This window comes from Artemia sp. Qi Xiang Cuo, chromosome 1 (genome assembly GCF_049724085.1).
Source record: "Artemia sp. Qi Xiang Cuo chromosome 1, ASM4972408v1, whole genome shotgun sequence".
Lineage (NCBI taxonomy): Eukaryota > Metazoa > Arthropoda > Branchiopoda > Anostraca > Artemiidae > Artemia > Artemia sp. Qi Xiang Cuo.
In genome coordinates, this window is record NC_142794.1 from 39,843,823 (window position 1) to 39,870,521 (window position 26,699).

At 37.7% G+C, this 26,699-nt stretch overlaps 1 protein-coding gene across 2 annotated transcripts in view; it reads right to left on the minus strand.

Moving 5' to 3' along the window:
* LOC148956298 (kanadaptin) overlaps positions 1–26,482 on the minus strand; it is a 504,001-nt gene extending 477,519 nt beyond the window's left edge. The window contains exon 1 of one of the 2 annotated variants that reach the window (XM_089094865.1): positions 26,442–26,482. The gene's annotated coding sequence lies outside the window, so the exon portion shown is untranslated. Of the gene's footprint in view, positions 1–23,388; positions 23,725–26,441 lie in introns of those variants that run through there. The other variant, XM_089094856.1, reaches the window with a different exon arrangement.
* Between the last annotated feature and the right edge of the window lie 217 nt (positions 26,483–26,699).

The following is a 26,699-nucleotide window of genomic DNA, read 5'->3' on the forward strand; positions in this document are numbered from 1 at the left end:
TTCAATATTCCCATTGGTTGGTGATGTTCTCAGGCTCCATGCCACAAAGCAAATATCAAACATATCTTTCAGTAATTGATAAAAATTACACACTACAAAAACATGCTGGACCTGGGCTGTCAGAGGTTTTGGCTTACCCTTGAAGGATTGTTGGCTTGTTAGAATCAGGAAAACATTTACAATGTTCTTTAGCTACTTGCAGAGCAAATTGCATTTGGTTTTTATTTTAAGTTAGCAGCAAATTGTAGTCCTGTATAAAGGAAACTTCATGTTTGGCTGTGTCATTCACTACTTGTAGCTCTCTGACGATTGCTTCAGCCTTCACATAGGATTCATTATCCACCCAGGTCTCAGGATCTGTAGACAAGAAACTATCTGGAATGTAAAGAATATGGAAGAAGTTCCTTTTATTATGTGTAACAAAGTCCTGTACGTTCTTGTTGCTGACTGTAGTTTTGTCCACGGTGATGCACTTCAGTGGGCCCTCCGTTCCTTTTATGGCAGAGTACTTTGACCATCAACACTGTTTCAGTTGCATCATCACCCCTGTAAAAAAATGCCAGTCCTAGCAGTTCTTTGCTAAGATACCACAGCTGCCCACACAGTTTCTTCAGTGCACTAGTTGCTGCGTGCAATCCACAAGTGAGGAGATTTCAGAAACATTAAATCATTGGCTGGTGCTGCTGTTGCCAGAGGAATGACAATTTAATATAACTTCCTACACCAAAAGCACAGAAGTTGCCCAGACCAGTGATTTCACAATCTGCCATGGCTATACCAGTATCTAAAGCCGACTCTGGTTTACAAAGCAGTTGCTCTGTTCTAGATCCAGAAACAATTAGTGGCAGTTGGTCAATTTTTTCATCTCCAGTGAGGTCTTCCATAAGCTTTCCATCCCAGTGAAGAACCATTGGCTTCTCGGGATTGAAATCAGACTTCAACTGAGATGAAAATATGACAATATGCTTCTGACAGTAACATCTTATAGGTGATCTGTTGATACTGAAATTCTGAACACAGTGACATGTCACTTGTATTATTGGGGCAATGATCTGAACTGCTTGTCTGTCACTTCTCTTTGTGCAGTCTAGGAATGACAGGAGTGCAGGAGTTCAAATGTTAGTTCTTCTATCTTTTTGTTTTGGTGTACAAGGTTGTTTGGTGGCTTCACTGCTGATTCTTTGTAATACTTCCATGGCTACATCATCATTACTAGAAGACTCCAATAACACAGTTTGATCCAGATTTGCTATTTCAAGTTGCTGTTTTGTCTTGAAGTAAAACTGGCTTTTTTTCTTATTTTCCTGTACTTTCTCCTTTTTTGTAAGTTACATGTCAACCCCTGCTATAACGCCTTGCCTTCCTTTTTCCCACCAGGCCAACAGGAATTGCTTGTCTTCCACAATTTTGATGAGCTGTAATGCTTCCTGGAGAGCTGCATCAAAGAGATCACTGAAAGCTTCCTTAATTTTTTCCCCATTGGCTATCTGAGTTGCTGTCCTTCTTGCTTTGTTTTCTTCAACCCTTCCCATCTCTGCACTAAAACTTCAAATTGGGCAACTACATGATCACTCTAGTGCATGTGTATTCTGGCTTTCTCCTAGAACATTTGAACATCCTTAATTACTGATACTGTTGCCTCATGTTTAGTCTCGGCTACTTTCAGCTTTGTGGCATGGAGCCTGAGAACATCACCAACCAATGGGAATATTGAACCATATAGATCTTCCAAAGCTGAACCAAGCAGGTACACTTCCTGTTTACTGCGTGTGGATGTAGAAATTGCCATGACCCACTGTAAAACAAAACATTTTATGTGAAAATGCACAGACACCTAATTGATTATTAATATATTACCCTGAATTCCTTCAGTTATCTCTTTATGTAACACATAACACCTGTTTTGTGTTAGAATTCACAATAAATATACAATTAACTAATAAATATATGTCCTGAACCAATGATTTTCTTTATAGACACCTGATTTCTATAACATTTGAGTATAATCAAAATTTGGGTGCCTTGAGCATATCCCAAACATGAAGTTATCCTAAAAATAAATGAAACTTTTTTCTCTATCAAAGAAGAATAGTTGACCACCCTAATTTTGATGTATATATCCTTTTAGTGTTTCAGTTGTATTCACACATTTTATAACTCCTTCAAGATGATAAAGAATGTTTTTGGGAAGGGTGTCAGGTCTAACTCTGACAATCTGTCATTACCAAACTTATAAAAATATTGTAATGAACTATGTAAAAATATCAAGTGTATTTTGGTTTAATAAAATCTTACCAAGCATGTTCTAAGATAATCTAAACTGTAAAATTAAATAATATAGTTTTATGTTTTATAATTAAATTTAGGTATTGCATAAATATAATAGAATTAATAATTTTAATAATTCAAACAGCAAAAGGAAAAAACTGATACATGAATCTATTTAGAAAACATTCAAAAACATTATCTAAACTAAATTAAAATTTACACATCTTGTAAGTTAAATGACCAAACTAGAACAAAACACTGGAAGAGTATTGGATCTGTTTTATTTTCATCATTGCAAATGAGGGTTTTGCTTATGAAATTATTATCCTTATTCAGACAAAATGTGTGTGCTTTCTCATCATCAAAATTTAAGATGTAAAGTTATGAAGATGTTTGTCAGTGCTGCATAAATGTATGTTCATACTGACTTAATCAAGAATTGTTGATTTTTCCTGGGGAAACATGGGTTGCTAATGAGACACTTTTGATTTAAAAAATCCAAAAGTGTTCTGTATTTTTGAAGTGTCCTTTCCAGATCCTAGTTTCTCAGTGTCCCTCAAGGTGAAAAAGTGCTAGAAAAGCACTAAAAACTGTCCTGTTAATTTGCTGAATGACATGCTTTACATTTATTGTAAAGCTTAACAGACAGCTATAACCTTTTTTTTTACTGTTCATAAATCTTTAGATGGTGTTCCAAAAACTTTTATTATGCTGATACCTCTGTCTAGGTGATGAAGGATGTCTTTGGGGATGATTTGAATGAGTTATGGAGATATGACTTTGTAGCGCGCTGCCTAAGTAAAGAACAATGTGGGCACAATGTGTTTTTTTTTGTTTTTTTTTTCTCCATACCCGGGCACTTTGTATCAAAGAAGTTGTCATAGAAACTTCGAAAAGGGCTCATTCGATTGGAAATTGGAATGGCTAGTGCTCTTTCTAATTGTCGAAAGTGATTGGAGGACAACTAGCCTCCCCCCCACGCCCATCATTCCCCCAAACACATCCAATAAAAATTTTGAGATAGCCATTTTGTTCAGCATAGTTGATTTCAAGATAGAAAATATGTTTTGGAGGAGGACACTCCCCCACAACCCTCAGGGCAAGGGTTTTAAGTTATGCCCTGGGGTCATATAATGTTTTTATAGAAGGCGTTGTTGTAGAAACTTCAAAGCAGGGTCATTCGATTGGAAATTTGAAGGCCTAGTGCCCTTTTTAATAGTCGAAAGTGATTGGAGGGCAACTAGCCCCCCCCCCTCCACGCCCATCCTTCCCCCAAACACATCCAATCAAAATTTTGAGATAGCCATTTTGTTCAGCATAGTTGATTTCCAGATAGAAAATATGTTTTTGAGGAGGACACTCCCCCACAGACCTCAGGGCAAGGGTTTTAAGTTATGCCCAGGGGGCATATAAGGTTTTTAAAGAAGGTGTTTCTGTAGAAACTTCAAAAAAAGCTCATTCGATTGTAAATTCAAAGGGCTACTGCCCTTTTTAATAGTTGAATGTGATTGGAGGGCAACTAGCCCCCCCTCCACCCCCATCATTCCACCAAACACATCCAATCGAAATTTTGAGATAGCCATTTTGTTCAGCGTAGTTTATTTCCAGATGGAAAATATGTTTTTGAGGAGGACACACCCCCAAAGCCCTTAGGGCAAGGGTTTTAAGTTATACCCTGGGGGCATATAAGGTTTTTAAAGAAGGCGTTGTTGTAGAAACTTCAATTAAAACTCATTCAATTGGAAATTCAAAGGGCTAGTGCTCTTTTTAATACTCGAAAGTGACTGGAGGGCAAGTAGCCCCCCCCCGCCACGCCCATCATTCCCCCACAAAATTTTGAGATAGAAACAAAATGATATCAAACCGTCTGCACTATACTATGGGGAGGAGAAACACCACAGTATAGCCCTGAGGATGATTTGAGCAGGATTTGTTCAGTACAGCTGCTGATTAATTGAGATAATATGAAACAAGAAAATTTATTTTAAATTTGTTAAAATGTTGCTGTTTGCACGATAGCCATTTTGTTCAGCATAGTTGATTTCCAGATAGAAAATATATTTTTGAGGAGGACACTCCCCCACAACCCTCAGGGCAAGGATTATAAGTTATGCCCTGGGGGCATTCAAGGTTTTTATTGAAATCTTTATCGTAGAAACTTGAAAAAGGGCTCATTCGATTTGAACTTCAAAGGGCTAGTACCCTATTTAATAGTCGAAAGTTATTTGAGGGCAACTAGCCCCCCTCTCACGCCCACCTTTCGCCCAAACACATCCAAACAAAATTTTCCATGGCATCTGTAGTTTGGCCATTAGGGTTATAAAAGCTTATTATGTAGGCTTTTATATTATTCAGCCAAACACTGATACCAATTGCATCAACATCATTAGCAAAATCTGGAAAATTGATGCCACAGAATTTTATATTATTTTTAACTAATAGAGCTACTCCATCTTCTTTTCTCTCTGATGATATATCCTTTCTCAGGATAGTATATCCCAGAGACTTAAGTTGTTGATTTTTGGTAAATGAGTTTCTTGGAGGCAAGCAATACTAATGGAATTATTATTCATAAAAGATATTAGTTCATTTAGCTTATTTTCTGTAAGTGATCTTATGTTCCACTGGAGTATTAATATGTGTTGTGTTGTTGATTTATTTTTCATGTGACTGTTTATCAATGTTCAGCTTTGTTAACAGTAAAGCAAGATCTTTTTTTTCTTGAATGAGCATATCATCAGGGATGTAGATTTTTGCCAATTCTGCAATGATTTTTGTTTTCTGTAGTTGATGTATGTTCATGGCCTGAACTGCATTACAGTTTAGAATGAATAAGCATATATTTGGAGATTGCATTTTTGGTTGTGCATCCTGTTTGTCAGTTAAGGGATTAATTCCTGGTAGTGTTTCTGGTTTGTTTCTTCTTGGGAGGGGGGGGGGAGGGTCAGGCTGACCTCATCTCACCGGACAAGGAGGCTTGTTGACTTGGTGATTCCTTCTGATAGGGATGTGAGGTAGGGGGCTTAGAAGATGGTGTTTTATACGGGGTACTTGATGCATTGGGGGCGTTGGACTTGGGGGTTTTGGTTGGTTTCATTACGGGCTTTATTTGGTATTGTTGGGCAGCATTTGCTTCCATTGCTGCAAAGGGGTATGGGATGGCCTTCTCTGTTGCTATTTGGAGTGCTAGAGCTCTTTTCTTATATGCAGGGCATAGTGATTTATTTGTAGATTCATGTGGGCCTTTGCAATTGATGCATGTAGGATGAGTGTTGTTGCAAGTTGTCAACTCTTTATGATGGTATGCTTTACAATTACTGCACTCTAGGAGAATTTCATTACATTTGTTTGTTGTCTGTCCCAGTTTGAGACACTTCTGACACTGGATAGGCTTCGGTTTGTAGTCTTTGTGTGGTTTGATTTGCCCAAATAGGGATAATTTTTTTGTGATATTAATTTTTTCCTTCAGTGTAAATAAGAAGGACCTACTTGTTTTTAAGCCATTAGAGTTAGGTTTACCAAGTTGGGTAACATCTTCAACTGGAATTGTGCTGCCAGCCCTATCTGAGAGCCCTTCTTTTAACTCCTGAATGAATATTTCTGGGGGAACATTATAAACTACTATTTTTCTTGGTGATTGTTTTGGGTTCCGTTTAGATGCATTAATTGGGGTATTCGGAAGGGATTTTAGGTTAATTATTGTGTCTGCTGATTTCTGATCTTGGACAGCTATTAGCAGAGATCCATCACGGTGAATATTAAGAGAGAACATTGATTTTATCAATGTGAAAATTGCAACTCTTATTGCAATAATCTTTTTTATTTCAAAGGGGGTAGTAGGAGCAATTTTAAGGTAAATTCCCAAGTTTTGGGAGGGAGGATCTTGGGCAGGGAGGGGGGAAATGCTTTTGATTGGGGAGATTATTTTCCTTTTTTTAGAGCTTCTAGAAAGGACCTCTTGAAACCCATTATCATTATTTATAGTGACATTAGCCCCTACACTGATCATTGTCCTATTCTCAGAATTGGAGCTATCATTTGAACTTTGAGATAGTGAGCTTGACCAGCCAAAATGGGTATCAGTTTCACTATTATTTGGGGTGGGATCTGGGGGGACTTTTTTTTGGAGGACTTCTAAGCATTGTCTATTGGAAAAAGTTTTAAACTAAAACAAAACTAAAATAAGAAGGGATAATACAATGATACCAAACCGTCCGTAGTATACTACGGGGAGGAGAAACACCACAGTATAGCCCTGAGGATGATTTGAGCAGGATTGGTTTGGTACAGCTGCTGATTAATTGAGATAATATTTCACAAGACAATTTATTTTAAATTTCTTAAAATGTTGCTGTTTGCACGATAGCCATTTTGTTCAGCATAGTTGATTTCCAGATAGAAAATATATTTTTAAGGAGGACACTCCCCCACAAACCTCAGGGCAAGGATTATAAGTTATGCCCTGGGGGCATTCAAGGTTTTTATTGAAATCTTTATCGTAGAAACTTGAAAAAGGGCTCATTCGATTTGAAATTCAAAGGGCTAGTACCCTATTTAATAGTCGAAAGTGATTTGATGGCAACTAGCCCCCCTCTCACGCCCACCTTTTGCCCAAACACATCCAATCAAAATTTTTAGATAGCCATTTTATTCAACGTAGTTGAAAGTTTTGGAAATTAGGTCTTTAAGGATGACAACCCCTCCCCCCACAGCCCGCAGGGCAAGGGTTGTATGTTTTGCCCTGGGGGCATAAAAAGTTTTTATTGAAAGCGTTGTTGTAGAAACTTCAAAAGGGTTCATTCAATCGGAGATTGAAAGGCCTAGAGCCTTTTCTAATAGTTGAAAGTGATTGGATAGTGACTAACGCCCCTCTCACGCCCACCATTTTCCCAAACACATTGAATTAAAATTTTGAGATATCCATTTTGTTCAACGTAGTTGAAAGTTCTGGAAATTAGGTCTTTTAGGATGATAGTCCCCTCAGAGGCCTCAGTGCAAAGGTTGTAAGTTATGCCCTGGGGCATATAAAGTTTTTATTGAAAGTGTTGTTGTAGAAACTTCAAAAGGGCTCATTCAATTGGAAATTGACAGGGTTAGTGCCTTTTTTTAATAGTTAAAAGTGATTGGATAGCAACTAACGCCCCTCTCACGCCCAAAAACACATCCAATCAAAATTTTGAGATATCCTTTTTGTTCAACGTAGTTGAACGTTCTGGAAATCAGGACTTTTAGGATGATAACCCCCTCAGAGCCCTCAGTGCAAGGGTTGTAAGTTATGCTCTGGGTGCATATAAGGTTTATATAGAAAGTTGTTGTATAAATCATAGGGAGCGCGATCGCGCTGCCTAAGTAAAGAACGGGGACGTTCGGGAACGAGACAAGAAAAAGGGACTAAGTAAAGAGGAGGACACTCCCCCAAAACCCTCAGGGTAAGGGTTTTAAGTTATGCCCTGGGGGCATATAAGAACGATGTTGGCAAAATGTATTATTTATTATTTTTTTTCCTTTAGAGCAGGGCACTTCGTATCGAAGAAGTTGTCGTAGAAACTTCGAAAAGCACTCATTCAATTGGAAATTGGAGTGGTTTGTGCCCTTTTTAATAGTCAAAAGTGATTTGAAGGCGACTAACACCCCTTCCACACCCGCCATTTCCAGAAACACATCCAATCAAAATTTTGTGATAGCCATTTTGTTCAGCGTAGTTGATTTCCAGATAGAAATTATGTTTTTGAGGACAGTCCCCCACAGCCCTTAGGGCAAGGGTTGTAAATTATGTACTGGGGGCATATAAGGTTTTTTATAGAAGGCGTTGTCGTAAAAACTTTAAAAAAAGGCTCATACGATTGGAAATTCAAAGGGCTAGTGCCCTTGTTAATAGTCGAAAGTGATTGGAGGGCAACTAACCCGCCTCTCACGCCCACCTTTTCCCCAAACACATCTAATCAAAACTTTGAGATAGCCATTTTATTCAACGTAGTTTTAAGTTCTGGAAATTAGGTCTCTGAGGATGACACCCCCCCCCCCCGCAGCCCTCAGGGCAAGGATTGTAAATTATGCCCAGGGGGTATAGAAGGTTTTTATATAACGTGTTGTCATAGAAACTTCAAAAACGGCTCATTCGATTGGAATTGAAATGGCTAGTGCACTTTTTAATAGTCAAAAGTGATTGGAAAGCAACTAACACCCCTTCCACGCCCACCATTTCTCCAAACATATCCAATAAAGATTTTGAGATAGCCATTTTGTTCCACGCAGTTCAAAGTTCAGGAAAGTATACCTTTGAGCAGGACACTCCCCTACAATCTTCAAGGCAAGAGATATAAGTTATGCCCTGGGGGCATATAAGGTTTTTATTGAAATCTTGTCATAGAATCTTAACAAAGAGCTTATTCGATTGAATATTTAAAGGGTTAGTGCCCTTTTTAGTAATCTAAAGAGAATTGAGGGCAGCTAACACCCCTCACGCGCCCACCATTTCTCCAAACCAATCTAAACAATCTGTTAGATAGCAATTGTGTTCAACGTAGTTGAAAGTTTTGGAAATTAATTCTTTGAGGATGAACCCCCCCCACAGCCCTTTGGGCAAGGGTTGTAAGTTATGCCCTGTGGGCATACAAGGTTTTTATTGAAAGCACAAAACTTCAAAAGGGCTCATTCAATTGGAAATTGAAAGGGCTAGTGCCTTTTTTAATAGTTGAAAGAGTTTGGGGAGTGACTAATGCCCCCCTCACGCCCACCATTTTCCCAAACAAATCCAAACAAAATTTTGAGATATCCATTTTGTTCAACGTAGTTGAAAGTTCCTGAAATTCGGTCTTTTAGGATGATAACCCCCTCAGAGCCCTCAGTGCAAGGGTTGTAAGTTATGCCCTGGGAACATATAAAGTTTATATAGAAAGTATTTATAGAAATTTCAAAAAGGGCTCATTTGATTGGAAATTTAAATTGCCTTTTTTAATAATTCCCAAGGCCAGAAAAAAATTTGCACTTTACTGAAAAAATACAAATGAATGTTCATTGTCAGTTTAATATACATATACTGATATTTAGTAATCAAAATGTTAATATTATTTGATTTATTAAAGTTATAAAAGTAAAAACATTTATATTTTTTCAGTAAAGTGCAAATTTTGTTCTGGCCCTGGGAAAGCATAGCGGTTTTTCACCCAACTTATGTTAATTTTTGCTCGTTTTGAGTTTGACTTGGTTAATTATTGTAATTTCTGTTCGTTTTGGGTTTCATTTATTTGGCGATGCTGATTTGTGGTAGTTTCACGCTTGGTAGATTATTTGATTTCATTTTTGTTCATTTTTTGTTTAATGGAGTTCATTGCTTTTCTTTGAAATTAAATAAAAAAAACAAGTTTTTTAAACTGAAAGTAAGGAGTGACATTAAAATTTAAAACGAACAGAAATTATTCCGTATATGAAAGGGGCTGTCCCCTCCTCAACGCCTCGCTCTTTACGCTAAAGTTTTTTATTGTTTAACAAAAATATAGTTGTGAGAAAGTCAAACTTTAGCGTAAAGAGCGAGGCGTTGAGGAGGGGACAGCCCCTTTCATATACGGAATAATTTATGTTCGTTTTAAGTTTTAATGTCGCTCCTTACTTTCAGTTAAAAAAAATTTTTTTATTTAATTTCCGATCGTTTTTTAGTTAATGCTGCTTTTATTTTGGCTCACCGTCATTGAATAAGTAAACAAAATTTGCATAAAATTTTACTTTTCTTTTGCTAAATGGCTGTCTCTAAATTTGGTTCTGACGTAATTTAAAAATTAACTTACGTAACGAACTTCTATATTCGTATATTTTTCTTCTGGAAAAAATACAAAGTTGCAGATTTTTGCAGATATGGGCTTGAAACCTATGTAACCGGGTTTTCTGACAGGCTGAATCTGACCATGTGATTTTCATTAAAATTCTTTCACTTGTAGGGGATGTTTCCCCCCTCTTTAAAAAATCAGGTAAATTTTCTCAGGCTCATAGCCTTTGATGAGTAATTCTAAACTTAATAAAATTTATATATTTAGAATCAGCATTATAAGCCCATTCTTCTGATACATTTATTGACATCAAAATTCCGTTTTTAAAAGTTTCGATTACTATTGAGCCATATCGTTTGTTTTTTTTTTATTTATTTTTTTACGTATATGTTATTACGTATATGAGGGGGTTCTTCCCTTAGTCAATACCACGCTCTTTAAATTAAAAAAATTAAAACGTTAAAAATTAAAACAAAATTTAATTCACAAACCCCTGAATCACAAAGGCCGTTTAATTAGAATAGATAGCTCTTTTGAAAGCACTAAAAAAAAAACTGTAGGGTTAAGAGCGAGGTATTGACTTGGGGGCGAACCCCCTCATATACGTAATATTTTCTGTTCGTTTTAAGTTTTAATGTTGCTCCTTACTTTCAGTTGAAAAAACTTGTTTTTTTTAAAATTTAGTTTCTGATCGTTTTTTAAATAATGCTTGGAAATCCGGCGCCTTCTTCATAAAAATGTCCCTTAACCCAAAGAAACGTCCTCCACGTACAGATTCTCCCGAGTAACCCCCTCCTCCAGCCCCCCCCCCCACCAGAAAAAAATCCGTCCTGAAAATGTCTGTATACTTCCCAAGAACCAATACAATATGTAAGCAATGGGCAAAGTTCATAACTTGCAGCCCTTCCCCTGGGAACTGTGGGGGATTAAGCCATCCTAAAAGACATATTTATTAAATTTTCGACTATGCTGAACAAAATGGCTATCCTAAAATTTTGTTCGGGTGACTTTGGGGAAAAATGAGCGTGGGAGGGGGCCTAGTTGCCCTCCATTTTTTTGGTCGCTTCAAAAGGGCACTAGAACTTTTAATTTCCGTTCCAATGAGCCCTCCTACGATATTCTAGGACCACTGGGTCAATACGATTACCCCTGGGAAAAAAAAACAAAAAAACAACAACAAATAAACACGCATCCGTGATCTTTCTTCTGGCAAAAAATGGAAATTCCACATTTTTGTAACGAACTTCTATATTCATATATTTTTAATACGTATATTAGAGGGTTCGCCCCAATAGTCAATACCTTGCTCTTTAAGCAAAAGTTCGAATTTTGTTCTAATTCTTTAAAAATGACCCCTTAATCACAAATTGGAGGTGGATGGAGTTCGTCCGGAATGAGGCAGACTATGTCTGCTGACCACGTGCCTCTTGATATGGGGTTTTCCCTAACTAAACGCTCCATGTTAATGGGCAGCCTCAACCTTATGAGGTGGGTGGAGCCCACCCCAGGGACTTCCAGTATCTAGGCAAGTCCTAGCTCTAATTAGATCCCAGGCTTAGGGTCGGTTGGGCCTGCAACCCTCCACCCATAAATTTTACCGCAACGAAAAACGATGATACTGCCTCGGATGACCTACCCCCCCTTTACCTTCCACGACCCCAGCATGTCCCTGGAACGATTTCAGACCATCGAATGAACCTTATTGACGAGGGTGGAATACGACTCACCACCTGGAACGTACTCACACTCAACTTTCCTGGAGCTAAATCAATGCTTGCCTATGAGCTAAAACTCTTCAATGTGGCTGCCCTTACAGAAACCTGCCTTGTCGGAAGAAAGTCTGAGGATATTGGTGAAGGATATCACCTGATCTGGTCTGGTGGCCCAAAAAGCAAGACAAATGGTGTAGGCCTCGCGCTGAACGCTAGAGCCAAGAGAAGCCTTCTCTCCTATAAACAAATTTCAGATAGAATACTGATGGCTCAGCTCCAGCACAAGCATGGAAAGTGGACAATTATTGTATGTTATGCTCCCACCAATCCTAGTCCGGCGGAAGTGAAGGATCAGTTCTATGCGGAGCTCTCAGCGACCCTGTCTAGAGTCCCAGCCCACAACATCGTCACTCTTCTGGGAGACCTTAACGCGACAGTAAATGACAGGGAGGGCGTGTGGAGAAGTGTTCTCGGCCCTGTGACTCCAGATTCACTGAGTGACAACGGAAAAAGGCTCTTCCAGCTCTGCAATAGGCATAATCTCGTTATTTCAAACACACTCTTTCAGAGACGAGATATACACAAATACACTTGGTATAGTAACGACGGCCAGACAAAGAAGATGATCGATTATGTTATGATCTCGGGTTGATGGCGCTCATCGATAACGAATTGCCGGACTTATAGGTCGGCCGAGCTTGGAAACACAGACCATTGGATAATAGTCGCCACACTCAGGCTGCGCCTGAGAGCACAAGGACAAGAAAAACGGCCTCCCAAGCTTGATCTGATTAGTCTGGCTACATCTCAGATGCAACAGAAGTATGCTCTCGATATCTCTAACCGGTTTAGCTGCCTCCAAGTTCTGAACGACCCTGAAGTAGCCTGGAAGTCTTTCAAAGATAAAATACTCGATTCTGCCAACAGTACCATTGGCCGCAGCAAACACAAGAATAAACCCTGGATATCCCAGGAGACTCTGTCTGTAATCGAGCTGCGCCGGAAGGCTCGTTTAGCAAAGAATATGCCAGAGTACAGACGACTTAATGGCCTGCGCAATAGCCTACTTCACAGTGATAGGAAGACCTTTGTCGACAAGAAAGCCAGCGATCTTGAAGATGCCTCGAGAAAAGGAGACACCTGCTCCCTCTAAAAACACCTCCGCGAGCTGACGGAAGCATGCCGGATGACGATGCCGGCCAACTCTGCCTGGAGCAGTCACTTCTCAACGCTTCTGAATGCCGAGGCAGTTGCTCATCCCGACCCTGATCTGATTCAAGCAGCAATGACCACACCCGAGGCTACTTCCTACCTCGTATCGCAACCGTTTACCACCTTTGAGATCCAAAATGCTGTGAAAAGGTTAAATAATAATCGAGCCCCGGCGTCTGTGGTATTTCTGCAGAACTTCTCAAGTACGGGGGTGCAGCGATGATTCTGTGGCTCCAGATAATCTTCTCAGCTGTATGGACGACGGAAAGCATACCGAATGACTGGCGTGCTGGCATCATATTGCCGCTCTGGAAACGTAAGGGCAGCCGTCAAATCTGCTCCAAATATTGTGGGATCACGCTTCTCTCCGTTCCTGGAAAACTCTTCGCCATGTCACTCCTGGACAGGTGTTCCACCTTTTTGCGTAGAAAGAGAAGAGTCCAGCAAGCCGGATTCATGCCCGGCAGGTCGACGACGGAGCAAATGGTTACTATGCGCCAGTTGATCGAGAGGACGCGGGAGTTCCACCAAAAAGCGTACATTGCATTCGTGGACTTTAAGGCTGCCTTCAATTCTGTTGATCGCCGTTCACTTTGGCTGATACTAAGAACTACGGGTCTACCACAGAAATATTGCTTATTCTTTGAAAAGCTGTATGAGGATACGGAAAGCTGCGTGCAAGTCAGTGGAAGACGCAGTCCCACATTCCCGGTGAAGACTGGCGTCCGGCAAGGTTGCGCCGCCGCTCCCGAGCTTTTCAACTGCGTCATAGACCATGTTATGGCCAGTCAGATGAATCGCCTTCAATTCGGTCTTCAGTTCGGAGACCGGATACTCTCTGATGCTGACTTCGCCGACGATAGAGCGCTAGTTGCGAACACCGTTGAAAAGGTTACCAAGGCTCTCCAGGTCCTCTCAGAAGAAGCCTCGAAAGTTGGACTGAAGATCAACTGGCATAAAACCAAAGCTATGCCCCTTGAGCCCCCCACGTCCCGTTGTACTGTAAAGGAAGTCAACATCGGAAGCAACCGAGTAGATGTGGTTGAAGACTTCACTTACCTGGGATCTATTCTGTCGAATGATGGCTTGATCACAAAAGAGCTTACATCTCGAATTGCCAAAGCTTCAGCACTTGTTGGGAGGCTTAGCAACATCTGGCGAAATCCAAACATAAGCCACTTTACCAAAATGCGCATCTACAATGCGTCAGTCAGCATCGTCCTGCTGTATGGAGCGGAGACATGGCCAGCTGCCAAATCTATCCTCAGTGCCGTCGATGTCGCTCAGCCGAAACATCTCCGAAGAATCGAAAGACTACACTGGACTGACCTCGTTAGCAACCAGACTCTCTTATCACGAACAGCTCAAACTCCTTTCTCGACGCAGCTCGCCCAGCGTACTGTTCAGTGGTACAGCCACCTCCTTCGCATGCCACGCGACGCCCCAGCACGGGTCGCATTCGACTTCGACCCCACCCTACACGGATGGAAACGACCCAGAGGACACCCACCCACTAGGTGGAAAGACAAAGCCAATGAATTCCTCACCCAAGCCCACATCCCGGTGGAAGAAGCTGCAATCCTGGCAAGCAATAGGTCAACCTGGAGGCGCCTAGTCTCATCGTTCTCTACGCCAAACCCTCGGCAGGAGCCTTAAATCAAGCCTTAATCACAAATGCCGTTAATTAGAATAAATAACTCTTATGAAAGTACTAAATAATCTTTGGCTTAAAGAGCGAGGTATTGACTAGGGGGTGATTCCAATCATAAACGTTATGTTTTCTGTCGTTTTAAGTTTTGATGTTGCTCCTTACTTTCAGTTGAAAAACTTGTTTTTTTTTATATATATAATTTCTGATCTTTTTTTAAATAATGCTGGAAAATTCGGCGCCCTCTTCATAACAATTTCCCGTCCCCCGTGAAAACTTCCTTCATGGAAAGATCCTCCCAAATACCCTCCGACCCACTCCCCCACCCCCACTACCAGAAAAAATCCCCCCTGAAAACGTCTGTATATTTCCCAATAACCAATACTATATGTTAACATTGGGTAAAGTTCATAACTTTCAGCCCTCCTCCCAGCAACTTCGGGGGGTTAAGTCATTATAATATACATATTTATCATATTTTTCACCCTACTGAACAAAATGGCTATCTCAAAATTTTGATCGGGTGACTTTGAGAAAAAATGAGCGTGGGAGGGGGCCTAGTTGCCCTCCATTTTTTTTTGTCACTTAAAAAGGGCACTAGAACTTTTAATTTCCGTTCAATTGAGCCCTCCCGCGATATTTTAGGAGCACTGGGTCAATACGATCACCCGTGGAAAAAAAAAACATATAAACATGCATCCGTGATCTTTCTTCTGGCAAAAAATACAAAATTCCACATTTTTGTAGATAGGAGCTTGAAACCCCTGCAGTAGGGTTCTCTGATACGCTTAATATAATGGTGTGATTTTCATTAAGGTTCTATGACTTTTAGGGGGTCTTTCCCCCTTTTTTTCGAAAATCATACAAATTTTCTCAGGCGCGTAACTTTTGATAGGTAGGACTAAACTTGATGAAACGTATATATTTGAAATCAGCATTAAAATCTGATTCTTTTGATGTATCTATTGGTATCAAAATTCCGTTTTCTACAGTTTCGGTTACCATTGAGCCGGGTCGCTCCTTACTTACAGTTTGTTACCACGAACTGTTTGAAACTTATTTTATGGAAAAAGCTTCTTAATTAATAAAAATAAATAATAAAAGATTCAAGAAGCCTTTCCATTTAAGCTTGAAATGAATTGAAAATAAATAATAAAGAAAAGAATTAATGTTAAACTTCCTGTGAAATTCAAATTTTATTGCTTTCATATTTTCATGTCAAGTATATTTTTGATTTTGTATATTTCCACCTGAGCATGTTCTGAGGTAATATAAACTAAGATTAAATAATATAGTTAAAATATTTTATATTTTGTTATTATATTACTAAGGTTAAGTAATTCAACTCTTCTTAAAAAAAACACCTGGAATCCTAAACAGGGTCCTTTAGGCTTCCAATTACACAATTTCACTCAAATTTCTCAAAGTCACAACCATAAAAAAATAACTTAATACATCCTCATTTAAGGGTTATATACATAATACTTTTTTTTATTGACTTGTGGAAAGATCCTGAACTCAAGCTGCCTTTTCCCAACAGTTTATGGCCTACAAGCCGACTAGTACCAATACAGCTCTTTGCTCCAGCTCTCTTTTGCAAAAGTTGCAAAAGAAAACAAACAATAAATCACTCAAAACACATTTAAATTTATTAATGCATCAATTGCCTCTCGGTAAAACTTTTTCTCAGTGGAAGCTAGTAAGGGAACATCCACAATCAAGTTAATATCTAGTGCAAGTTTAAAATTTTGAGCTAGGGTATGCAGTTTATAAATTACAGGAGTACTTGCAGCGCATTTGAAGAGAAGGTGTTGCAAAGTTTCTTCAGTCAAGTTTGCTATCTACAATTTGGGTCACTATGCTGCTTCTATCTGTATTCTTCAGTTCTCAGTACCACTGCTAAGCTTTTTATTTTAAAGTAGGCCTGATTTATTCCTGGCTCTTTGAAAATTGGAACCAAAACAGGGAGAGGCTTTCTATAAGAATGGCAGTTTCTGATTGCATCTCTAATTGTGATTAAATAAAAACAAGTTTTTTTAAACTGAAAGTAAGGAACGACATTAAAACTTAAAACGAACAGAAATTATTCCGTATATGAAAGGGGTTGTCCCCTCCTCCACGCCTTTATTTTATTGTTTTTAAAAATAAAGTTGTGAGATAGAGTCAAACTTCAGTGTAAAGAGTGAGGTATGAGGAGGGGACAGCCCCTTTCATATATGGAATAATTTCTGTTTGTTTTTAGTTTTATTGTTGATCCTTACTTTCAGTTTAAGAAAACTTGTTCTTTTTATTTAATTTCTGATCGTTTTTTAGTTAATGCAGCTTTTATTTTGGCTCACCGTCATTGAATAAGTAAACAAACTTTGCATAAAAATTTTAATTTTCTTTTGCTAAATGGCTGTCTCTAAGTTTGGTTCTGACGTAATTTACAAATTAACTTACCTAACGAACTTCTATATTCGTATATTTTTCTTCTGGCAAAAAATACAAAGTTGCAGATTTTTGCAGATATGAGATTGAAACCTATGTAATAGGGTTTTCTGATACGCTGAATCTGACGGTGTGATTTTCATTAAAATTCTTTCACTTGTAGGGGATGTTTTCGCCCTCTTCAAAAATCAGGTAAATTTTTTCATGCTCGTAGCCTTTGATGAGTAATACTAAACTTAATAAAATTTATATATTTAGAACCAGCATTATAAGCCCATTCTTTTGATACATTTATTGACATCAAAAATCTGTTTTTAAAAGTTTTGATTACTATTGAGCCGTATTGCTTGTTTTTTTATTGTTTTTTTTATTACGCATATGTTATTATGTATATGAGGGGGTTTTCTCCTTAGTCAATACCACGCTCTTTACGTTAAAAGTTAAAAAAAATTTTAATCCCCAAACTCCTGAATCACAAAGGCCGTTTAATTAGAATAGATAGCTCTTTTGAAAGCACTAAAAAAAACTGTAGCATAAAGAGCAAGGTATTGACTTGGGGGAGAACCCCCTCATATACGTAATAATTTATGTTCGTTTTAAGTTCTAATGTTGCTTCTTACTTTCAGCTAAAAAACTTGTTTTTTTTAATTTAAATTCTGATCGTTTTTTAAATAACGCTTGGAAATCCGTCGCCCCCTTCATAGAAATGTCTCTTACCCCAAAAAAACATCCTCCATGGAGATTTTATCAAGTAACCCCCTCCTCCAGCCCCCCCCCCCACCAGAAAAAAAATTCTTCCTGAAAATGTCTGTATACTTACCAATAACCAATACAATATGTAAGCAATGGGCAAAGTTCATAACTTGCAGCCCTTCCCCTGGGAACTGTGGGGGATTAAGTCATCCTAAAAGACATATTTATTAGATTTTCGACTATGCTGAACAAAATGGCTATCTCAAAGTTTCAATTGGGTGACTTTGAGAAAAAAATGAGCGTGGGAGGGGGCCTAGTTGCCCTCCATTTTTTTTGGCCACTTAAAAAGGGCATTAGAACTTTTAATTTCCGTTCCAATGAGCCCTCCTACGATATTCTTGGACCACTGGGTCAATACAATTACCCCTGCAGAAAAGAAAAAGGAAATAAAAAAAATAAACTTGCATCCGTGATATTTCTTCTGACAAAAAATGGAAAATTCCACATTTTTGTAGATAAGAGCTTGAAACCTCTACAGTAGGGTTCTCTGATACGTTGAATATGAGGTGTGATTTTCATTAAGGTTCTATAACTTTTAGGGGGTCTTTTTTGAAAATCAGCCAAATTTTCTCAGACGCGTAACTTTTGATGGGTAAGACTAAACTTGATGAAACTTATATATTTGAAATCAAAATTAAAATCTGATTCTTTTGATGTATCTATTGGTATCAAAATTCCGTTTTTTAGAGTTTTGGTTACCATTGAGCTGGGTTGCTCCTTACTTACAGTTTGTTACCATGAACTGTTTGATTGAATACTTTTGAGCAAGCTGTGGGTTGATAGAATTTGCAGTCTCTGTGGCAAGACTGTCCACTTTTTGTTATAGTGGATACCTACATGACTAAGAATATGCTGGAAAGCCACTGCTATGTGAATCTTAGATAGAGAATCAAGCTGTTCTGTTATCTCCTGCAAATCAGTGTCCTTTGGGTTCCAGGTTAAGGTTTTGTTAGTTTAAGAGCAGTCTGAGAATATGAAAAGATTGGTACTTTGCTGAAGTGGGAAGGAATATGGTTAACTGCCTTTAGTGATTCAACTATTGCTGCCAGTTCAGCTGTCAAAACTGAGGAGTACAATGGGAGAGGCTTTTGAATGGACATAGGTGTGTGTGGGATTATTGCTGCTGTGGCAGGTTTGTTCTCTACAAGGGATCCAACAGTATAAATGTGCAGATGATCTTTGAACTCTGTAGCCTTTTTCTTAAAAATTCAGCCATAATTAGTTGATATGAGATATTCTCCTTTTTGTCTTGCATAAGCTTTAGGCTGACATTTGGTTGGTGAAACTTCCATGGACAAGGGAACTTAAAAGAAATCAACCTGAATTTTATCCAATGAACAGTTTGGATAGAGTGCTGAAAAAGCTTGCCACAGCATAATCCCGATTTTATTCTGCTGCCTAGTGCTCCCATGACAAAGAGTGAAAATAGGGTGCTGCTCCCCATTGGCTTGAATCTTGGTATAATATTTAACAGTAGCTTTTGCTATTCTCTTACTTATATGGACAACTCTTGCTAGTTTCCTGGTACAATCACTAGAAGTGTGTGGGTACAAGCTAAGAGCCAGCTGGAGTGTCATGTTCTGGATTGTTTCCAATTTTGACAAGTTTTTTTATTGGTATGGCCATAAGCAACTATCCCATACTCCAATTTTGGCCTTATATATTGTTTGTAAAAAGTACCCAATACAGTTGGTGAGTTTCCCCATTTTGTAGAAGTAAGTCTTTTTAGAATTATAATCAAACTCTTTTTTTACCTCTACTTGTTTATTCCAAGTCTTTTGATGGTCTTTTTTCAATCCCAGTAATCTATGGTCTTTGACTAAATCAAGTCTCCCCTAATACTTATTTGAGCTGTTGGACTGGAAATATTCTTATTATTGAACATCATTGCTTTTGTTTTTTTGGCTGATGCACTCATTCCAAATGCCTTGGAGAACCAAACTAATTCTTTCAGAGCAGTGTTTAACTTTCCAATTGCTTCATTATTGCTGTCTCTTACTTCCCAAATGGTGAGGTCATCTGCAAATGTTGCTAGCCCTAAACTCTCACTTGAAAATTTGAGCTTGACTAGAAACAGGAGGAAAAGAAGTGGGTTAAGGGGCAATCCTTACGGTAAACCCTGATAGAGCATACAAGTCGAGGATGTAGCTTCTTTGATCTTCACTTTGAATGTTCTATTATTAAGGAAATCAGAGATGAAATAGATGAATTTGTCTGGGAAATCTTCTTCTTCTTCTTCTTCTATTTAACAGCAGGCGGGCTTTTCAGTAAAACTATTTAGCCCTTTTCCTTCTGCTTCACTCTGTGGGCCACAGAGCTACTGGCTTGATTGCCTCATATTTATTAGATATATTCAGATATCTTTCAGCAGATCTTTTGACTCTAGGAGTTCAAATATAAGATGATAGATGTCGATTTCTATGCTCTGTGTACAGGTATAGTTGGCTAGGCTCTTGACTGATAGTGGGATTTTGTGGTGTTTGAAGTATTTTAACAGTTTAGAAAGCAAGGTATGTTGTGCAGACGTCAGCATATTACATTCAAATAGGCAATGGTCAATTGTTTCATTATTCATATTACAATGCCTGCAAAGAGGGGACAGGGGAAATCTCCATTGTTTTTAAAATCTGACATAGCTTCTTCTCTAATATTATGTCAAAAGCCAATTTAAAGTCAACAAATGCTGCTACACGGACCTTCTTTTGACTTTTAGCATTTTTTATAGCTTCCTCCAGCATCAGTATACAATCAATTGTGTTGAAGCCTTTCCTTAACCCACACTGCTGTTGCAGAAACAGACCATTATGTTTGCAAGACCATTCAAGCCTTTTCTTTATTAAATAAAAAAAAAACAAGTTCTTTAGCTGACAGTAAGAAACAAACTTAAAACTCAAAACAAACAGAAACTATTTTGTATATGAAAGGGGCTGTCCTCCTCAATACCTTGCTCTTAACGCTAAAGTTTTTTATTGTTTTAAAAAATGAAGTTGTGTGACAGATTCAAACTTTAGTGTAAAGAGCGAGGTATTGAGGAGGGGACAGCCCCTTAAATATATGGAATAATTTCTGTTCGTTTTAAGTTTTAACGTTGTTCCTTACTTTCAGCTAAAACAGCTTGTTTTTTTTATTTAATTTTTGAACGTTTTTGAATTAATGCCGGTTTTGATTTTGGCTCACTGTACATGAATAATTAAAACAAAATTTGTATATTACTTTTATTTTTATTTGGTTAAATGGCTTTCTTGAAACTTGTTTAACTTTATTTACGAACGTTTTTATTAGTAATAAATATATGTAACTTACAAATTAACTTATGTAATGAACTTCTATATTCATAGATTTTTAGTACGTATATTAGGGGGTTTGCCCCCTAGTCAATACCTTTCTCTTTAAGCTAAAGTTCGAATTTTTTTTCCAATTCTCTAAAAATGACCCCTTGATCAAAATCAGTTGAAAAACTTGTTGTTTTTTTTTTTACTTAATTTCTGATCTTTTTTTTAAATAATGCTGGGAAATCCGGTGCCCCCTTCATAGCAATGTCCCTCCCCCCATGAAAACTTCCTTGATGGAAATATCCTCCAACCCCCCCCCCCCCCACCTACCAGAAAAAATCCCGCCCTGAAAACGTATGTATACTTCCCAATAACCAATACCATATGTTAACATTGGGTAAAGTTCATAACTTTCAGCCCTCCCCCCAGGGATTCAGGGGATTAAGTCATCCTAAAAGACAATTTTATCATATTTTCGACCATGCTTAACAAAATGGATATCTTAAAATTTTGGTCAGGTGACTTTGGGAAAAAAAGAGCATGGGAGGGGGCCTAGTTGCCCTCCATTTTTTTTGGTCACTTAAAAAGGGCACTAGAACTTTTAATTTCCGTTCCAATGAGCCCTTCCACGATATTCTAGGACCATTGGAAAAAAAAAACAAATAAAACATGCATCTGTGATCTTTCTTCTGGCAAAAAATGCAAAATTCCATATTTTTGTAGATAGGTGCTTGAAACCTCTGCAGTAGAGTTCTCTGATACGCTGAATATGATGGTATGAATTTTATTGAGGTTCTATAGCTTTTAGGGGTCTTTCCCCCTTTTTTCTAAAATCAGCCAAATTTTCTCAGGCATGTAACTTTTGATGGGTAAGACTAAACTTGATGAAACTTATATATGTTTGAAATCAGCATTAAAATCTGATTCTTTTGAAGTGGTATCAATATTCCGTCTTTTAGAGTTTTGGTTACCATTGAGCTGGGCCACTCCTTACTTACAGTTCATTACCACAAACTGTTTGATCATCTTTCCATAATTTTGCCAAGGACTGGTAAGAGCAATATAGGCCTGTAAGAAGATAGCCTTTCTGGTGGTTTATTTGGTTTATTCAGTGGAGTAATTATTGACTTCTTCCATATTTTGGGAAAAATACTTTGCTTCCAGGATTCATTGTATACATAAATTAGGGCTCTTCTAAATCTCTGTTCTAAATTAATCAGCATCAAGTTATTTATTTCATCTACTCCAGATGCCAAGTCCATATTCACTTCCTCCAGAGCTGAGAGATGCTCTTGTTCTGTAAATAGTTCCATAAGTTCCTGCTTAGCCTCTGTTTTGTTGTGGAGTTTGCAAACACCTGGGGTGAGATGAGGAAATGTACTGGGGGCTGGATGTTAAAAATATTTGGAAAAGGCCTCCACTTTTTGTTGGTTACTGGTAAGGAGAATACTGTCATGCTTCAATGTTGGTATAATACCATCTTTTGTGTTTTTTCCCACCATTCAATCAATGAAGCTACAGACATTTGATTGTGGCAATAGTGGGCAATTCACGTCCATTTTTTTTTTTTTTTGAAAAATTTGTCCATATTGATTTTTTTGCATACTAATATAGACCACGTTCTTTGTTCTCCAGATTTATTGATTTCACTTGTTTCTGTTCACAAAACAGAAAGTGATATACACCACCTACCAATTTCCTTTTTGTTTGATATCTCTCTGTCACCAGATATTTCACACGTGAATCATAGATGGTTTACCAGGCAAAATTGGAATAAGCCTAATTGGGCACTCTACATTTCTACTCTTACACCTCTTTTGTCTACTATAAAAGTTCCAGCTACTTCAGGTTGGATCTAAATTTGTAAATTATAAGAATTTTTTGAACAAATATTAATTTGATATTGTATGATGCATGAAGGAAGCCAAAAGAGTGGCTGTTCCCTAGGAATGTGTAAAATTTAATATGTGCAAGCCTGAATGGTCGTGGGACCCTGGTTTAAAAACAGTGAAAAATAAAGCCAAATTTTAGCTGTGTATATAGGTTTCTTGCGGATGGCCACTTAACAGCATAGTATTTGAGCTTAAACAGAAAACTAAACTACAGTATAAAAAGTATTTATGATCTGCAAACTCTAAAATTTGTAAGTTCCTGACAAGTAATTTAGATTGCAAAAAGGTTGTAAATTCAGATAAAATTGATGATTCTTTTTCAACAAGTACCCCAATTAGCCCTGCTGCTTGGTGCAATTATTATGATCAGATTTTTAACACCGCAAACCATTTAGTTCATGCTACATTTATGAAGCTTCTTAATTATGCACTTCCTACCTCACTCCACCAGAACCAGATCCTTCCAGTTCATTTATCTTCAGTGGTACTAGCTATAAAGAAGCTCAAGTCAAGTTCTACTGATGGTGATGGGATAAGTGCCAAACACCTAAAGGTTGATTGTTGTTGTTTGTTGTTTGGGGTTTGACGTGTTCAACCACTAGGTCATATGTGTTTGTATCACTCAATTGTTCTGTGCCTTCTGTAATCATTAGCTTGCTTGGGTGTCACTTTGGTCAATATTCACTGAACCTGATCATGCATCACTGATCTTGCTATTGATAGGGGGTAATTCACCTGCAGCAACTGCCTGCATTGAAAAACATCAATCAAAATAATGCAACTGTGCTTAGTCATACAGCAATTAAAATACCTATAAGATAAGATAATGTGTATTTCAAGCCAAAATGTGGCCATGTACACAAATAACATACAAGATTAACAAATTACAGCACTCATCAAAACAATAAAGAAAAAAATAAAAATAAAATAAAAACTCTCTTCTTTTTGCAAAATACTCATCAAGATATCTTTCCACTAGGCAAATAAATTCTGACGATGTACTTTTCAAGGCATCAGGAAGCAGCACTCTATCATTCCCAACTAAATTTACCCTTACCCCCAAAAGACCTCAACAACAACTCAGACAATGCTCCAAATTCTCCTCCTCTTCTTGGCAAAGAGGGCAAGCAAACCTGCCATCCAGGACACTTTTCCTCCTCTCAAAAACTTTCAATCTCAAACAAATCAGAAGGCAATTAGATCGTAACTGCATCCAATATGTAAGGACTAGTTGGTCCAAGGCCATCATTCCATGTGAAAGAAAAACCTGTCTTATCCAGTACCTCTTTAACTTTAAAAGGCCAAGATCTTTTCCTATGTAGCTGAAGTAACTCATCATATGCAGCCTTCAGTAGCCTATCACTGGGTAACTGTAAAACCCTTAGCCAAAATTTAATCATTTGGACTGTCCTATAACTTTTAAGAGACCACAGTCCAAAGTCTCCTTTAAGAAACTGGGTATGGGTCATTCTATGCAACCCATACAATCTCTTAAAATAACCTAGCTGAATGCTTTCTAACTGGGCAGCATTCTCATGTCCCCAGATCTCTGCCCTGTAATGGAGAATCAGCATAATCTTAGATAAAAAAAAACCTCTTATGCAAAGACAAATTCTTTATTCCACTAATTTTATTCCTGAAAAGTGAAAATGTTGCAGCTCTTCCCCTATTTAAAACTTCTTCAATATGAGAACCACAGTTCATATATTATCCAGTATGATCATTCTCTATCTCATCCATTATAAAAACCCGGACTGGGGTGAGAGTGCTCCGGAGAACGTTTTGGCAGATATAAACACGTTAGACATGCTAGACAGGTCCGACTGTTTCCATCAAAGTGCATTGAAACAAATGGAAATAAAGCTAATGCAGAAACAGGCTAAACAAGCTAAGGCAGAAATAAGTGGGAGGAGCTTTTTGTTCACGAAGACCAGAAATGATCTGCGATAAGCTTACTGGTATATTCTGTCTACTGTGATGAGAACTCTATCCACCATTAATTTGGAAGATAAAACCAAAATACTTTATTTTTTCAACTACTTCTAATTGTTGTCCTCCAAATACAAATATATTGTCTATTATTTCATTTCTTTTACTGGAAACAACCACTTTAGTTTTCATAACGTTAAGCTGTAACATTTTCATTTGTAAATATTCCTCAATTAAGTTTCATTTTCATAACACAAAGATTGTTATTTTTGTGAAATTTATTTTTGACAAAAATGATTATTAGGCTATGGGCTATTTGGAAAGAGCATATAAAAAGGCATCAAGTGGCATGCTTACTTTATGGTATTTGTTTAGCCTTGTGTCATCTCTTAAGGAGACATGTTAAGAAAACATTTCTTACTTTAAAATATATATAATGATCCTAGTTCTTATATTATCCAACGGGAGAACCTTTATCATCAAGTCTTTCCTCTAAAAATCCTTCTTTTTTAAGCTTAAAAGAAAATGTTTCCAAAACCCATGCTAAAAGTACCATGTTGCTTAAGTCTTTTTAAATTGCCCCTATAAATTGCCACCTAATAAGTTGTTTTATAGAGAGCATTGATGTCGGTCTTTTTAAAACTTTTTTTTTTAAGGAGCAGTGGCGATGGGCCAAAATCAAAATATGAATGCTTAAGATATATTTCTACAACCTAACCTAACCCTGGGTAAAGTTCTATGAAATCATATTATTGAGTTAGGACAAAAGTGAATACACCATTCGATGCCTTTTTTTAGGCTGATTATGAATATAATAAGCATTTGTATCAGAAATTAATTTCAGCCCCCCCCTCTATATATGCCAATTCAGGGTTAGGTTAGGTATAGCCTATATAGGGGGGGGGGCTGAAATTCATTTCAGATAGAAATGATTATTATATTTGTAATCAGCATAAAGAAAGGCATTGAATGGTGTATTCACTTTATTCCTAACTCAATAATATGATTTTGTAGGACTTTACCACCCTGAATTGGCATATATAGGGGAGGGGGGGGGGCTGAAATAAATTTCCAATAGAAATGATTATTATATTCCTAATCAGCATAAAAAAAGGCATCAAATGGTGTATTCACTTTATTCCTAACCCAATAATATGATTTGGTAGAACTTTACTGGTATTTCAAAATACTTTTCCAGGACATGCTTCAGGGATGGGTCTGTACACCCATCCCTGAAAGTTTCATTTTCCTAACCTAACCCCTTCCCAAGATAGCAAAAAGTAGCTAAACTAGAATTTTGCCATCACAAATAATATTGCAAAGGTCAATATTGTATTTTCATTGAAAATAGTTACTCAGCATGGAAAGAATAGCATGCCTAGCCAACTGGATACTAGGCTACACCAAGGCTAGCCCTATTTGGATCAGTCAGTTGAAGTTCTCATAATCAGTCAGATTCTCATTTAATTTTTTACTAGCTAAATATTCATTGTGAAAGGGCTTAGAATTAACTGGAATCAATAATCAACATTGTCTAAAGATGACTTCAAACTTGTTTTTACCAAATGTATTTCAAAGTGAAATCTTCACACGCTTCTGTCAACCAGTAGTACCAGACAGTGATACCAGGTGTCTTGGTTTAGATAGCGCACCAAGGAAGGCGAAAATGCGCCGACGGCGAATTTTCGCTTTATGTATTTGGGGTGGAGTTCGAAATTCAGAGTAAATTATATCTTGCAGGGATAAGTGCAAAAAAAAAAAAAAAAAAATTCCGAGACAATGTTACCAGAATTTGTTAATTTTCGATTTTCAGAATACTA